This window comes from Anomaloglossus baeobatrachus, chromosome 3 (genome assembly GCF_048569485.1).
Source record: "Anomaloglossus baeobatrachus isolate aAnoBae1 chromosome 3, aAnoBae1.hap1, whole genome shotgun sequence".
Lineage (NCBI taxonomy): Eukaryota > Metazoa > Chordata > Amphibia > Anura > Aromobatidae > Anomaloglossus > Anomaloglossus baeobatrachus.
In genome coordinates this window covers 261,591,863-261,605,224 of record NC_134355.1, presented here as the reverse complement: position 1 = coordinate 261,605,224, position 13,362 = coordinate 261,591,863, and positions in this window count along the sequence as shown.

The window sequence follows — 13,362 nt, the reverse complement described above, 5'->3', positions numbered from 1 at the left end:
GTACAAATTGACGTAGCGGACTACGGTGGTGACTTAACAGCCGTGTGCGGCAATGATGCAAACATGGCAGCGTGCCTTCGTCAGGCCAATGTGACACACGTGACTGGTATGGCTCACGTGTTTAATCTGATTCTCCAGCAATTTTTAAAACAACATCCCGGCCTACATGGCCTTGTACAGCGGGCACGCTCACTATGTGCTCACTTCCATCGTTCGCTCCCAGTAGCTCAACAACTTTCATCACTCCTGAAGTCTTAAGGTCTGGCGGTTAAACGTCAGAAATGCGATGTTCTGACACGCAGGAATTTGAATCTGCATATGTTGCAGCGTCTGTGACAGCACCGCAGAGCCCAGCTGAAATACGTTATGACGTATACCCTGGGCTAACTTGATCCAGAGGTGGTGCAGATCATGCTGCTGGAGTGGTGTCAGATCAAGGACATATGCACCATTCTACACAGTTTACAAATGTCGACGCAGATGTTTAACACTGGCGATGACATTCTCAGCGTGACAATTTTGGTCATCTACATGACTGAGCACACTGTAAGTATTATTCGGAGTCAGGTGTTGGTCCAAGAGGAGGGGAGGATGTACTGGAGAAGTCATATGCAGAAGGGATAACAAGATCTACAAGGTCCAGACGGTCAGCGGCACCTTGGCGGCAGTCATGGTACGGTGGGGGGAGAGGGATTATCAAGGGAGCATAGTATCAGCAAAACAGTTGATGAAGGTGCAGGAGCCCAGGAAGAAATGGAGGACGAACTGGCGATGGGCATGGAAGACTCAGCAGATTAGTGAGAGCTTGCTCACATTTTGGTTGTGCGAGGTTGTGGGGAGCGGGCAGAGGAAGGAGGCACGATTCTCACCTCTCTGCCACCAACACACCAAGGATGTGGTCCTCCTGGATGCTCAAGACACATGAGCGCCTTCTTGCTGCACTACCTACAACATGACCCTCGGATTGTATGAATTCCAAGTCATGCTGACTACTGGGTTGCCACACTGTTAGATCCCCGGTACAACACAAAATTTTGCGAAATAATTCCTGCCATAGAAAGGGACGCATGTATACAGGAGTATCAGCAGAAGGTGTTATGCAATCTTGCATCTGCTTTTCCACTAAACACCAGTGGTGCACAGAGTGAATCTCAACGCTTTTTCGTCGATAGGAGGAAATGGTCTTACTTGTCCACATCTGAGGGACCGAGGGCTGGCTGCTGTGCTGAGACGGCGTTGAGTACGGTGTCTCTGCAGAGTTGCATTTTTGGTCATATACAAATTGAGTTGAAAAAGGACAGATGCTGGTGGAAAGGGGAACAGGTGTGTTGGAAAGGGTAAAAAAGTTTGTGTCCGTGGGTTTGTTGGTTAAGCAACATTAACATTTGCTGAAGATACAACATCTGGTATGGTGGGACTGGCAGATTTGGATAAGGTGGTATATACTATGTTACCGCTATATAAAAAATATTAAGAAGAAAAGAAAGAGAAAGGTAGATATCCCAATCGCCATTCGGTGTCCACTGTGCTCACAGATGGAAAAGGAGAGGTTGGCAACTGGAAGGTTAGGTGGAGGATACAGAGCAGGTTGACTCTCAAACAAATAGTAGCCTGAACCGAGTTAGACGCCACTTGGATCTGGAGACTTGGAGCTCTGTTAGCGTAACAGGGTCCACACGACCACCCAGCCCCGGAACTCCCTGTTAACAACACAGGGGCCATTGGTTACGCTGTCTGTGTGCGTAGGTGACACACCCCTGTGGACAGCAGGCGCATCAGCAGCAGCAGGCCTGTTTATGCCACTGGGCTGCACTAGCAGGACTGGTAGGACAGGAGCTGTTCTTAAATGTTCTGTGTTACCAACTGTGGTTATCAGAGTTATAGGGTATTGGTGTGCACTCAGCTAGAGTATGGTTTCATTAGAGGTGCTAGTGTGGGGTCAATAGTCCCAGAAAGTATTATATAATAGACACTGCACTCTCTTGTTGATAAAATGAAGACAAAAAGTTTTTTTCTTTGCAAAAAAGTGATTATTTATTTGATGGCGACAAAAGATGGTGGACGTTTCGGCCCAACGGCCTTTATCATGTATAGTCGCTCCACAAGAGGGCTGTTTCAGAAGAGAAGAAGATAATGGAGCAGGATGGAAGGAGTACCACCAAGAATAGTTTATGATACAAGATTTTCCAGAGGATGAAGTCTAGAAGCAGGTTAGATTTCCTTTGGCTGGAAGGAATTTGTGTACATGTATTCCAATGGAAGAGATTTCCAGCTTTTATCTTTATATATTCATGTGAATCACATAGACGTTTGGGTGGTTGTAAGAGAACATGTAGATAAACACCATCTGATAAAGGCTCCTGCAGACTTCTCTCATATGGAGGAGGAGGTTTTAGACATTGGTGGGGTGGATATTTTCCTTCTGCACGCCACCTTCCCAGGATATGGCCGTCAGTCAGACGGCCAGATCCTGGGAAGGTGGCGTGCAGAAGGAAAATATCCACCCCACCAATGTCTAAAACCTCCTCCTCCATATGAGAGAAGTCTGCAGGAGCCTTTATCAGATGGTGTTTATCTACATGTTCTCTTACAACCAACCAAACGTCTATGTGATTCACATGAATATATAAAGATTAGTGATGAGCGAGTATGCTTGTTACTGCTCGGTACTCGCACGAGTATCACTGTACTCGGGCTACTCGGCGGGTACCGAGTAATTTTGCAATACTCGTGCTTTACTCGTGGTCTTCATTTCTGCATGTTGGCGCTCTTTTGAGAGCCAGCCCTCATGCAGGGATTGGCTGGCAGACCACTGCAATGCCACAGCCCTGTTAGTTGTGGAATTGCAGTGATTGGCCGGCCTGCACAGCGTGACCGAGCCTTTATACCGGCGGGCGCGCTGTGCTCTGTACACAGCCATCTCATATTCCCTGCTTTCCACGCCCACAGGCGCCTATGATTGGTTGCAGTGAGACACGCCCCCACGCTGAGTGACAGGTGTCTCACTGCACCCAATCACAGCAGCCGGTGGTCGTGTCTATACTGTGCAGTAAAATAAATATCTAAATAATTAAAAAAAACGGCGTGCGGTCCCCCCAATTTTAATACCAGCCAGATAAAGCCATACGGCTGCAGGCTGGTATTCTCAGGATGGGGAGCTCCACGTTATGGGGAGCCCCCCACCCTAACAATAACAGTCAGCAGCCGCCCAGAATTGCCGCATACATTATATGCGACAGTTCTGGGACTGTACCCGGCTCTTCCCGATTTACCCTGGTGCGTTGGCAAATCGGGGTAATAAGGAGTTATTGGCAGCCCATAGCTGCCAATAAGTCCTAGATTAATCATGTCAGGCGTCTATGAGACACCCTCCATGATTAATCTGTAAATTACAGTAAATAAACACACACACCCGAAAAAATCCTTTATTAGAAATAAAAAACAATAACAAAGTCCCTCATCACCAATTTATTACCCACAACAAAGCCCTCCATGTCCGGTGTAATCCACGGTCCTCCAGCGTCGCGTCCAGCTCTGCTGCATGCAGGTGACAGGAGCAGCAGAAGACACCGCCGCTCCGGTCACCTCCACGCAGCTAATGAGGTGAGTATAGCGATCAGCTGAGCTGTCACTGAGGTTACCTGGATCCAGCGGTGGCCGCGGGTAACCTCAGTGACAGCAGCTGATCGCGCTACTCACCGCCGCTCCGGTCAGCTTCACACAGCAACTGAGGTGAGAAGCGCGATCAGCTGCTGTCAGTCAGGTAACTCGCGGCCACCGCTGGATCCAGCGGTGGCCGCGATTAACCTCAGTGACAGCAGCTGATCGCTATACTCTCCTCAGTTGGTGCATGGAGCTGACCGGAGCGGCGGTGAGTAGCGCGATCAGCTGCTGTCACTGAGGTTACCCGCGGCCACCGCTGCATCCACCGCTGGATCCAGGTAACCTCAGTGACAGCAGCTGATCGCTATACTCTCCTCAGTTGCTGTGTGAAGCTGACCGGAGCGGCGGTGTATTCTGCAGCTCCTGTCACCTTCATGCAGCAGAGCTGGACGCGACGCTGGAGGACCGTGGATTACACCGGACATGGAGGGCTTTGTTGTGGGTAATAAATTGGTGATGAGGGACTTTGTTATTGTTTTTTATTTCTAATAAAGGATTTTTTCGGGTGTGTGTGTTTATTTACTGTAATTTACAGATTAATCATGGAGGGTGTCTCATAGACGCCTGACATGATTAATCTAGGACTTATTGGCAGCTATGGGCTGCCAATAACTCCTTATTACCCCGATTTGCCAACGCACCAGGGTAAATCGGGAAGAGCCGGGTACAGTCCCAGAACTGTCGCATATAATGTATGCGGCAATTCTGGGCGGCTGCTGACTGTTATTGTTAGGGTGGGGGGCTCCCCATAATGTGGAGCTCCCCATCCTGAGAATACCAGCCTTCAGCCGTATGGCTTTATCTGGCTGGTATTAAAATTGGGGGGGACCGCACGCCGTTTTTTTTAATTATTTAATTATTTATTTCACTGCACAGTATACACACACACACCGGCTGCTGTGATTGGGTGCAGTGTGACACCTGTCACTCAGAGTGGGGGCGTGTCTCACTGCAACCAATCATAGGCGCCGAAAAGCAGGAAAGCAGAGAAAACGAGATTGATTAATGAGCGGCCGGCTTTTTCAAAAGAGGAAAAGCCGCCGGAGCAGTGTGAATGCCGTGCAGTGCCGCAGCAGTGATCGGGGAACGGTGAGTAAGAGAGAGGGGGAGAATGACCGACAGACTGTGAGAGGGGGACAGACAAGACAGAGAGAGACCGACAGAGCGAGACCGACCGACGGGAGATAGAATGAAAAAAAAAATGACCGACATCGCTAGTAAAAAGCACAAAACGTGCGTTTTGGACATCGGAGTGCCACACAATGTTTATGTAAAATCTTTCATGTATTAATCTCAAAAAGTAACATACACCAGCTCTATCTCACTATTGTGTATGTGCCCTTAACATTTCCGCCATGAAAATTCGTTTTGGGGTCATTTTGCAAGGTTTTCTGGTGAGTCCGTAAAAATGGCGTAAAACGCGGACAAAATTGTTCACAGCTGTGACTTTTGAGTGATAAATGCTTCAAGGGGTCTTCCCCATGCTGTTGCCATGTCATTTCAGCACTCTTCTGAGACTTTTGTGACATTTTTAGGGTTTCTACATGCTGCCGGGGGGTCATTTCACAAAAATACTCGGGTCTCCCATAGGATAACATTGGGCTCATTGCTCGGGCCGAGTACACGAGTATCTTGGGATGCTCGGCCCGAGCCTCGAGCACCCGAGCTTTTTAGTACTCGCTCATCACTAATAAAGATAAAAGCTAGAAATCTCTTCCATTGGAATACATGTACACAAATTCCTTCCAGCCAAAGGAAATCTAACCTGCTTCTAGACTTCATCCTCTGGAAAATCTTGTATCATAAACTATTCTTGGTGGTACTCCTTCCATCCTGCTCCATTATCTTCTTCTCTTCTGAAACAGCCCTCTTGTGGAGCGACTATACATGATAAAGGCCGTTGGGCCGAAACGTCCACCATCTTTTGTCGCCATCAAATAAATAATCACTTTTTTGCAAAGATAAAAACTTTTTGTCTTCATTTTATCAACAAGAGAGTGCAGTGTCTATTATATAATATTACCAACTGTGGTGGCGGCCTGCATCGATGACCTATCCCTGCCTACCTCTGGCCTAAAGCCGCAATGGGTTCAACACATGGAGGTGTGCTCTTTCGGAGCATAATAGAAGACTGGGCACCTTCTTGTTGGCTCCAGCCCCTTTTATAACCTGGGTCCGCCCCAAACCAGGGTGGAACACAATGCACCTCCTGAAGAAAAAAGCAGAGTGACACGTCATGAGCGGCATAACTAGCGTCCTATTTTGAACCGCCACTTGAATGATGACCTCATGGCTGCCACAACCAAAACACCTCAACAGTCATCGTCTGATCAACAACAATGAGGTGACAAGTCATAGGGGCGGGCCTCTGCAAGCCTGTTGGGAGTGGCCTGGCCAAATTGTCAGGACACCTGATGCCCTGTGGTCTATATGGGCCCCCCACATCAGGGGCAGGGCCAAAGAGTTCATTACCTGACCTAGCCTCTGATGCAGTAAATGCCTGAGCATGCCCAGTAGCATGAAATACAGTTTCTGAAAAAAAGATTATCCACTTCAGCATGCTGTCTAGGCACAACACAGGACTTAGACCCAGCACGGAGTGCAAGTACCTGTGCAAAGAGGCTTTTCTCAGTCAGTGTGAAGCCCCACAGGTGTTGTGTTGGTGCATTACCTTCAGGGACTCCACGTGGAGGAAGAGTCTGGTCACGCTTAGGTTGCTTCTTTATATGTATTTTCGTGACGCCACTCTCGGTATTGCAGTCAGTGGGGACCGCCACTGCAGTGTAAGGGGACACCTGGGGCTGATGTTGGGTGCAGTTAATTTTAGTGGCCTCCCGAGAGTGAGTCAAGCACCAGGGCCCTGTGTAAGTGTGTTGAGCCGCAGGTCGCAGAATGACTCAGGCACAGCCCAAACGAGCATGCGCTGTAGCCCAAAATTAATACTTTCCCTCAGGAATGACACAGTCAGGCAGAGCATGCTCAGTTGGCGAAACACTGGAGTTAGGCTGCGGCTGGGTTAAATCGGCACATAGGAAGGAGCAACCGTGGAAACACTTCGTTGAATTGTGAGGGGAGTCATTTTGGAGTTTGGTGAGGAGTACCGTAACGCCAGTGAGCAGCATCATGTGCCACAGACCAACATTCTTCTGGTGCTGTCTATACTGTTAACCATGATAGGAGCATAAAGTCTGTATTTATGGCAACTGGACATCACAGTACCCGGGTACGGTAGGCTGTGCCCAGACAGTAATGCGTGCACGCAACACTTTCTAGCGTTGTCTGGATGGGCAGATACCCGTTTTTATAATGCAGGGACATGTGACATGGACATCTTATCACACATGCCATTGCTTCTCTGTCTAAAAGTCCACTTAGCTGTGTGTGTGTTTGGGATTGGCTGACATGCTGGCCCGCCCCACTACACACACGCGCGCGCTTAGGGAAGGAAGACAAGGAAAAAAAAAAAAAAAATGGTGATCACCATTATCCCAACAGCAGTGATCTGAATGATCAAGCTTGACTTTTTGCTGCTAGAACCGTTCTCGAACGTAACTAGAACTATCGAGCTTTAGCAAAAAGCTCGAGTTCTAGTTCGATCTAGAACAGCCCCCAAAATCACTCGAACCGCGAACTGGAGAACCACGAACCGCGAACCGCGCTCAACTCTAGACATTACTACAGGATGGGGACAAGGCTGGGGACATTACTATAGGATGGGGACAAGGTGGGCACATTACTATAGGATGGGGACAAGGATGAACACATTACTACAGGATGGGCACATTACGATAAAATGGGGACAAGGATAGGGCACATTACTATAGGATGGGGACAAGGATGAGGCACATTACTATAAGATGGGGACAAGGATGGGGAATATTACTATAGGATGGGGACAAGGATGAGCATATCACTGTAGGATGGGGACTAGGATAGAGCACAATGCAACAATGGGACAAGGATGGGCACATTACAACAAGATGGGGAACATTACTAAAATATGTTGCTCAAAATTTCTATATAGTGCTAATTGTAACACTATTAGTTACAAGAAAGGGATAAATTGTAAAAAAAAAACCCTCAAAATAAGGCATGACTTTTTTTACCATCAAATTCTTTTTTTTTTTTTTTTATATATATATATATATATATATATTAAACAAAGTGCACATTTGTTATAATAAACAAGTGAAAAATGTTCAAAATCAGTGATCCAAAGGTGTGTAAAAAAAAAATATATGGTACCAATAAAAATGTCACTTTGTCCTGGAAAGAATGCGGCCCCCTAAATTATTTTTTTTTCCTCTGTACGGCATATACACCCAGCCGAGTTTGAGACCCCTGGTCTATACAGTGTGAGAAGCAGAGAGCTGTTACAAGGGGGACCCGGGGAAGCGTGCCAAGATGGGAAATGGACAGCTTCCACCGGTCAAGGTCCACTGTGCGGTGTAAGGGACCGCTGCTATGGTCAGGAAATAGTGAGCGGGTTGCTGCTAGTGATCGTCTGGAACGTCACAGACGATCTATGTACACCGGTCCGCCCTAACCCGTGAGGGTTGTATGGCTCGGGGCTTCTCGTACGGTGTACCTGTTGCACGGGGACGCACAGAGGTGCCTACACACGTGTGCCAGCGGGAGTCACAGGAATATGGCACGGCGGTAGCACAGAGGTGCCCACGCACGTGTGCTTCAGAAACCAAGTGAGTCCGACAGAGACTCGAGGAGCTCACCTGGGACAGGAACACAGCCTGCTAAACGGGATACTGCCGGAGCAGCAAGGCAGGGGCAAGACCTGCAAACTAGGTGCTGCCTGAGCAGCAAGGGCAAAGCCCACAAAAGACAATAGTGCCTGAGCAGTGGCGTGGCAGCACGCTGCCAGACATCCAAACATAGAAGGACGGTCGCACACTGCCATGATGGCAGGGGGAGCTTTTAAGGAGGTGTAGCTCCACCCAAGGGCGGGCGCGAGACGGGCGTGACCCAATCAGGGTTCGTGACGTCCTGGCCCAGCCAGTCAGGATTCAGCACATCACCAGCCTCGTCATGGGGCCGTGTGATATCAGTGAGCGAATCAGAAGACGTCACGTGGAGCACATGCTCATCTTCCTGCCACTGGGTCATAAAGGCGGGATCCTCGGTTTCACAATGTGCAGAGACATGGGAAGTCTTGCTGCTTCCCTGAGCATCTATTCTTTGCACACTGCGCAACCTCCCAGAGCCTCTGTGATGCTGAGCAGGAGAGCTCGTGGCAGGCAAGGGATGGGAGACCGCTCCATTCCTTGCAAGGGGAGAACCACTAGGTGTCACCCTTCTGCTGTGTCTCTGAGGAGGCAACTCCTGCAGACTGCGCAGTCTCCCAGACCTTTGGCGCTGCTGAGCAGGAGGGCTCGTGGCAGACAAGGAATAGGGGACCACCTCATTCCTTGCAACAAGAGAGCCACGACGTGTAACATTACCCCCCCGCCTAGGGCCCCCCCCGCCTGCACTCGGAGGCTGCCACCAAACCCGGGGCGTGGACATGCTCCTCCAATTCCCAGGACCTATGCTCCGGGCCACGACCGACCCACTCCACGAGGAAGTACCTCTTGCCCTGTACAATTTTTGTTCTTACTAGCTTCGCTACTTCAGGGTCGTCGGACGAGAAGCCAACCTGGGACAGCAGAGACCCCGAGGTTTTAGGTCGTACGGGTTTCAGAAGAGATACATGAAAAGTATTAGAAATAGCCCAGCATGGAGGGAGCTGGAGTCGATATACTGCCGGGGTTACTCGCTCTATTACTGTAAACGGACCCAGGTACCTAGGAGCGAACTCGGCTGTCTGTACTGGAAGGTAGATATGTTTAGAAGACAGCCACACTAGGTCCCCAGGTGCGAAAGATGGCGCAGAGTGAAGAAGACCCGCAGGTCTCTGCCTAAACGGTTTATTATACGCATACGACGTACAGACTTGCATATTCTCCTGTACATCCTGGGCTACCTCCGGCCCCCAATAATGCCTGACCGCAGGGTCTCTGGTCCTGTCGACCCTGAAGTGACCCCTGCCTTTGGAAGCACGATCCCATGACAGCACATCATTCCGTGGGTCAGGGGGAATGAGGGTCTTACCAGGTGGCACCTGGTCTAGGGAAACGGAAGTGACCCTCCTCACGCTGACCGGAGGTGGAACAAGACACTGTGTTTCTTCCGATGGTTTCGAACATCGGGTGTCTACATGTCCCCTCTGCCCACAGGTAAAGCAATCGACCGACGGACGAGAACCTGTGGTAGAGGAGACCACTGTGGAGATTTCCATGGGCTCCACAGAATCGTCAATAGAGCTGGCTGGGAGGCCTGTCTGGTGGGGAAGGGAAGTCATAGACTCTGTAGACCAGGTAGACGTGGGTGCTGAAGAGACCTCGAGCCTCCGCTCCGCGTGGCGGATGTCTATGCGAGAGGCAAGACGAATCAAGGACTCTAAGGTGGTCGGCACGTCACGCGTGGCCAGCGCGTCTTTGACGAACCCTGCCAGACCCTCCCAGAACACAGGGACCAGGACTTTATCTGGCCAGTCCAGCTCTGCGGCGAGTGTCCTGAATTGCAACGCAAAGTCCCCGACTGAAGTGGACCTCTGCCGAAACCGTAGGAGCCGCAGCGCGGAGTCGTGGGTGACTTGAGGCCCGAGGAACACCTTTCTCATGGCCTCAAGATAAACTGGAAGGTGATTCACCACCCGATCTCCGCGCTCCCACAACGGCGTGGACCATTTTAGCGCTTTCCCTGTGAGCAGGGACTGGACGAAGGCTACCTTCGCCTTCTCAGTAGCGTAATCAGTCGCGGACAACTCCAAATAGGTGGTAACCTAGTTTATGAAACCACGGCACTCGGAGCCCTCCCCGCTGAAACGCTCTGGGAGCGCAAGGCGAGGCGACCTTCCGCACAATTCCACAGCCTGAGTAGCCGCCTGGGTGGCGACTGTCGCTAGAGCAGCCTTATCGGGGGAAGACCGCTCCACTGCTGCCAATCGTGACTCCAACTGCTGCACATAACGCAGCAACTGCTGCTGCTCTTCCGCCATAGCCAGACCTTTGGCGCGACCGTAATGTTACGAGGGGGACCCGGGGAAGCGTGCCAAGATGGGAAATGGACAGCTTCCGCCGGTCAAGGTCCACTGTGCGGTGTAAGGGACCGCTGCTATGGTCAGGAAAGAGTGAGCGGGTTGCTGCTAGTGATCGTCTGGAACATCACAGACGATCTATGTACACCGGTCCGCCCTAACCCGTGAGGGTTGTATGGCTCGGGGCTTCTCGTACGGTGTACCTGTTGCACGGGGACGCACAGAGGTGCCTACACACGTGTGCCAGCGGGAGTCACAGGAATATGGCACGGGGGTAGCACAGAGGTGCCCACGCACGTGTGCTTCAGAAACCAAGTGAGTCCGACAGAGACTCGAGGAGCTCACCTGGGACAGGAACACAGCCTGCTAAACGGGATACTGCCGGAGCAGCAAGGCAGGGGCAAGATCTGCAAACTAGGTGCTGCCTGAGCAGCAAGGGCAAAGCCCACAAAAGACAATAGTGCCTGAGCAGTGGCGTGGCAGCACGCTGCCAGACATCCAAACATAGAAGGACGGTCGCGCACCGCCATGATGGCAGGGGGAGCTTTTAAGGAGGTGTAGCTCCACCCAAGGGCGGGCGCGAGACGGGAGTGACCCAATCAGGGTTCGTGACGTCCTGGCCCAGCCAGTCAGGATTCAGCACATCACCAGCCTCGTCATGGGGCCGTGTGATATCAGTGAGCGAATCAAAAGACGTCACGTGGAGCACATGCTCATCTTCCTGCCTCTGGGTCATAAAGGCGGGATCCTCGGTTTCACAATGTGCAGAGACATGGGAAGTCTTGCTGCTTCCCTGAGCATCTATTCTTTGCACACTGCGCAACCTCCCAGAGCCTCTGTGATGCTGAGCAGGAGAGCTCGTGGCAGGCAAGGGATGGGAGACCGCTCCATTCCTTGCAAGGGGAGAACCACTAGGTGTCACCCTTCTGCTGTGTCTCTGAGGAGGCAACTCCTGCAGACTGCGCAGTCTCCCAGACCTTTGGTGCTGCTGAGCAGGAGGGCTCGTGGCAGACAAGGAATAGGGGACCACCTCATTCTTTGCAACAAGAGAGCCACAACGTGTAACAGAGAGCAATGAACAATGTCAACTCTGCTACATCACTCTGTGCAGTCAGTCTATACAGTGTGAGAAGCAGAAAGCAATCAACAATGTCAACTCTGCTACATCACTCTGTACAGCAGCTGCTATACAGAGTGAGATGCAGGCTGATACTGAGGCTGGAGTTCCACTTACGTGTGACTCGTGCAGTCTTGCATGGGCATCTCCTCGAACGGACTGACACTCTCCAGACACGAGTGCCAACCGCTTCTGTCAGGAGAGTGTGCGGCCGTACCGGATGATGCTGATGCTACACTAGCACAGTAAGTGTCAAAGTTCAGTTACCAGGACCTTTGAGATGTCATAGTCATGTGACCAGTTTATAGCCAATGAAGTAATACAGCATTCACACATGACTGGGTCACATGGCTATGATGTCATTGAAGGTCCTTTTGTAGTCAGGAGGACCATAAAGAAAAAACCTCTAAAAGACATTAATTTTATTAGCTCTCAGTAAAAATAGCCGTCAATAGGAAAAGACACACGGGCTATACCCATTTGTAAAAAGTCACAGACAAATGTCATGAAGTGCATAACGTGCATAAAAAACTTAGTGAGGTTCTGGATAGGGCAGTGAGCAATAGAGTGTGCGATGGTGTCACTTCTATTCAAGGGACTTATCAGGCTAAATTGATATCTCAAAGCTCAGGAGACAGGGCCTAGAATTCCCTGAAGTTATCCCTGCATGTCAACGGAGGTTTAATTCACCTTACTGAATCGGGTGCCACCGTTCCTCGGCAGCTGACCCTGGTTGCCCCTGACACTATCACCTAAACCTAGAACCACCACCAGGTGCAAAGTGCTGAAGTTTGTTCACACAGTCATATGTCAAATTAAATTACAATGAGAATATCTGTGGTCAGACATCAGTCCCTTATAAGAATGTTAATCCCCCAATTGCAGAGTTAATCAGTTAAACATCTGGCTCCAATGTATTAGGGATATGTATGGTTAGAGTCCAAACTCACATATACAGATAGTTTGGCCTAAAAGTCCCAGTACTTATCTGCTGGGACTGGTGTTGATCCCAACGCATTTCCCCTTGGCGTGTCGGGGTTCATCAGGAGATATACAGAGGAAATTCAAGATGTATCCAATTGATTAGGCCATCAATCTTATAATCCTCTTGTTTGCCCTTACAGCAGGTAAATAAATAAACCCGGATAGCTGTAACAGGGTCCAGCTTTTAGGCCAGATCCCCATGCCACTTGCAAACTGCGTAGCCAGTCGTCATGCCAAATCACCACAATATGTGATCATAAAGGTCCTGTCAGCAGCAGATGTTTGCAGTGGCGACGTGTCGCCGTCCAGAGGCTTATCACACAGCTACTGGTTGCGGGAGCTGTAAGTATGATCATAATGTTTTTTAATAATGTCATTTATCTATCTTTATAGTTCAGGATCGCCTATCTCTACTCGCTACTCCTAAGGAGTGATCACAAGGATACTCGCGGAGTAACAAGTAGCCCGAATACTGTACTACTCGGCGAGTACCGAGTAGTAACGA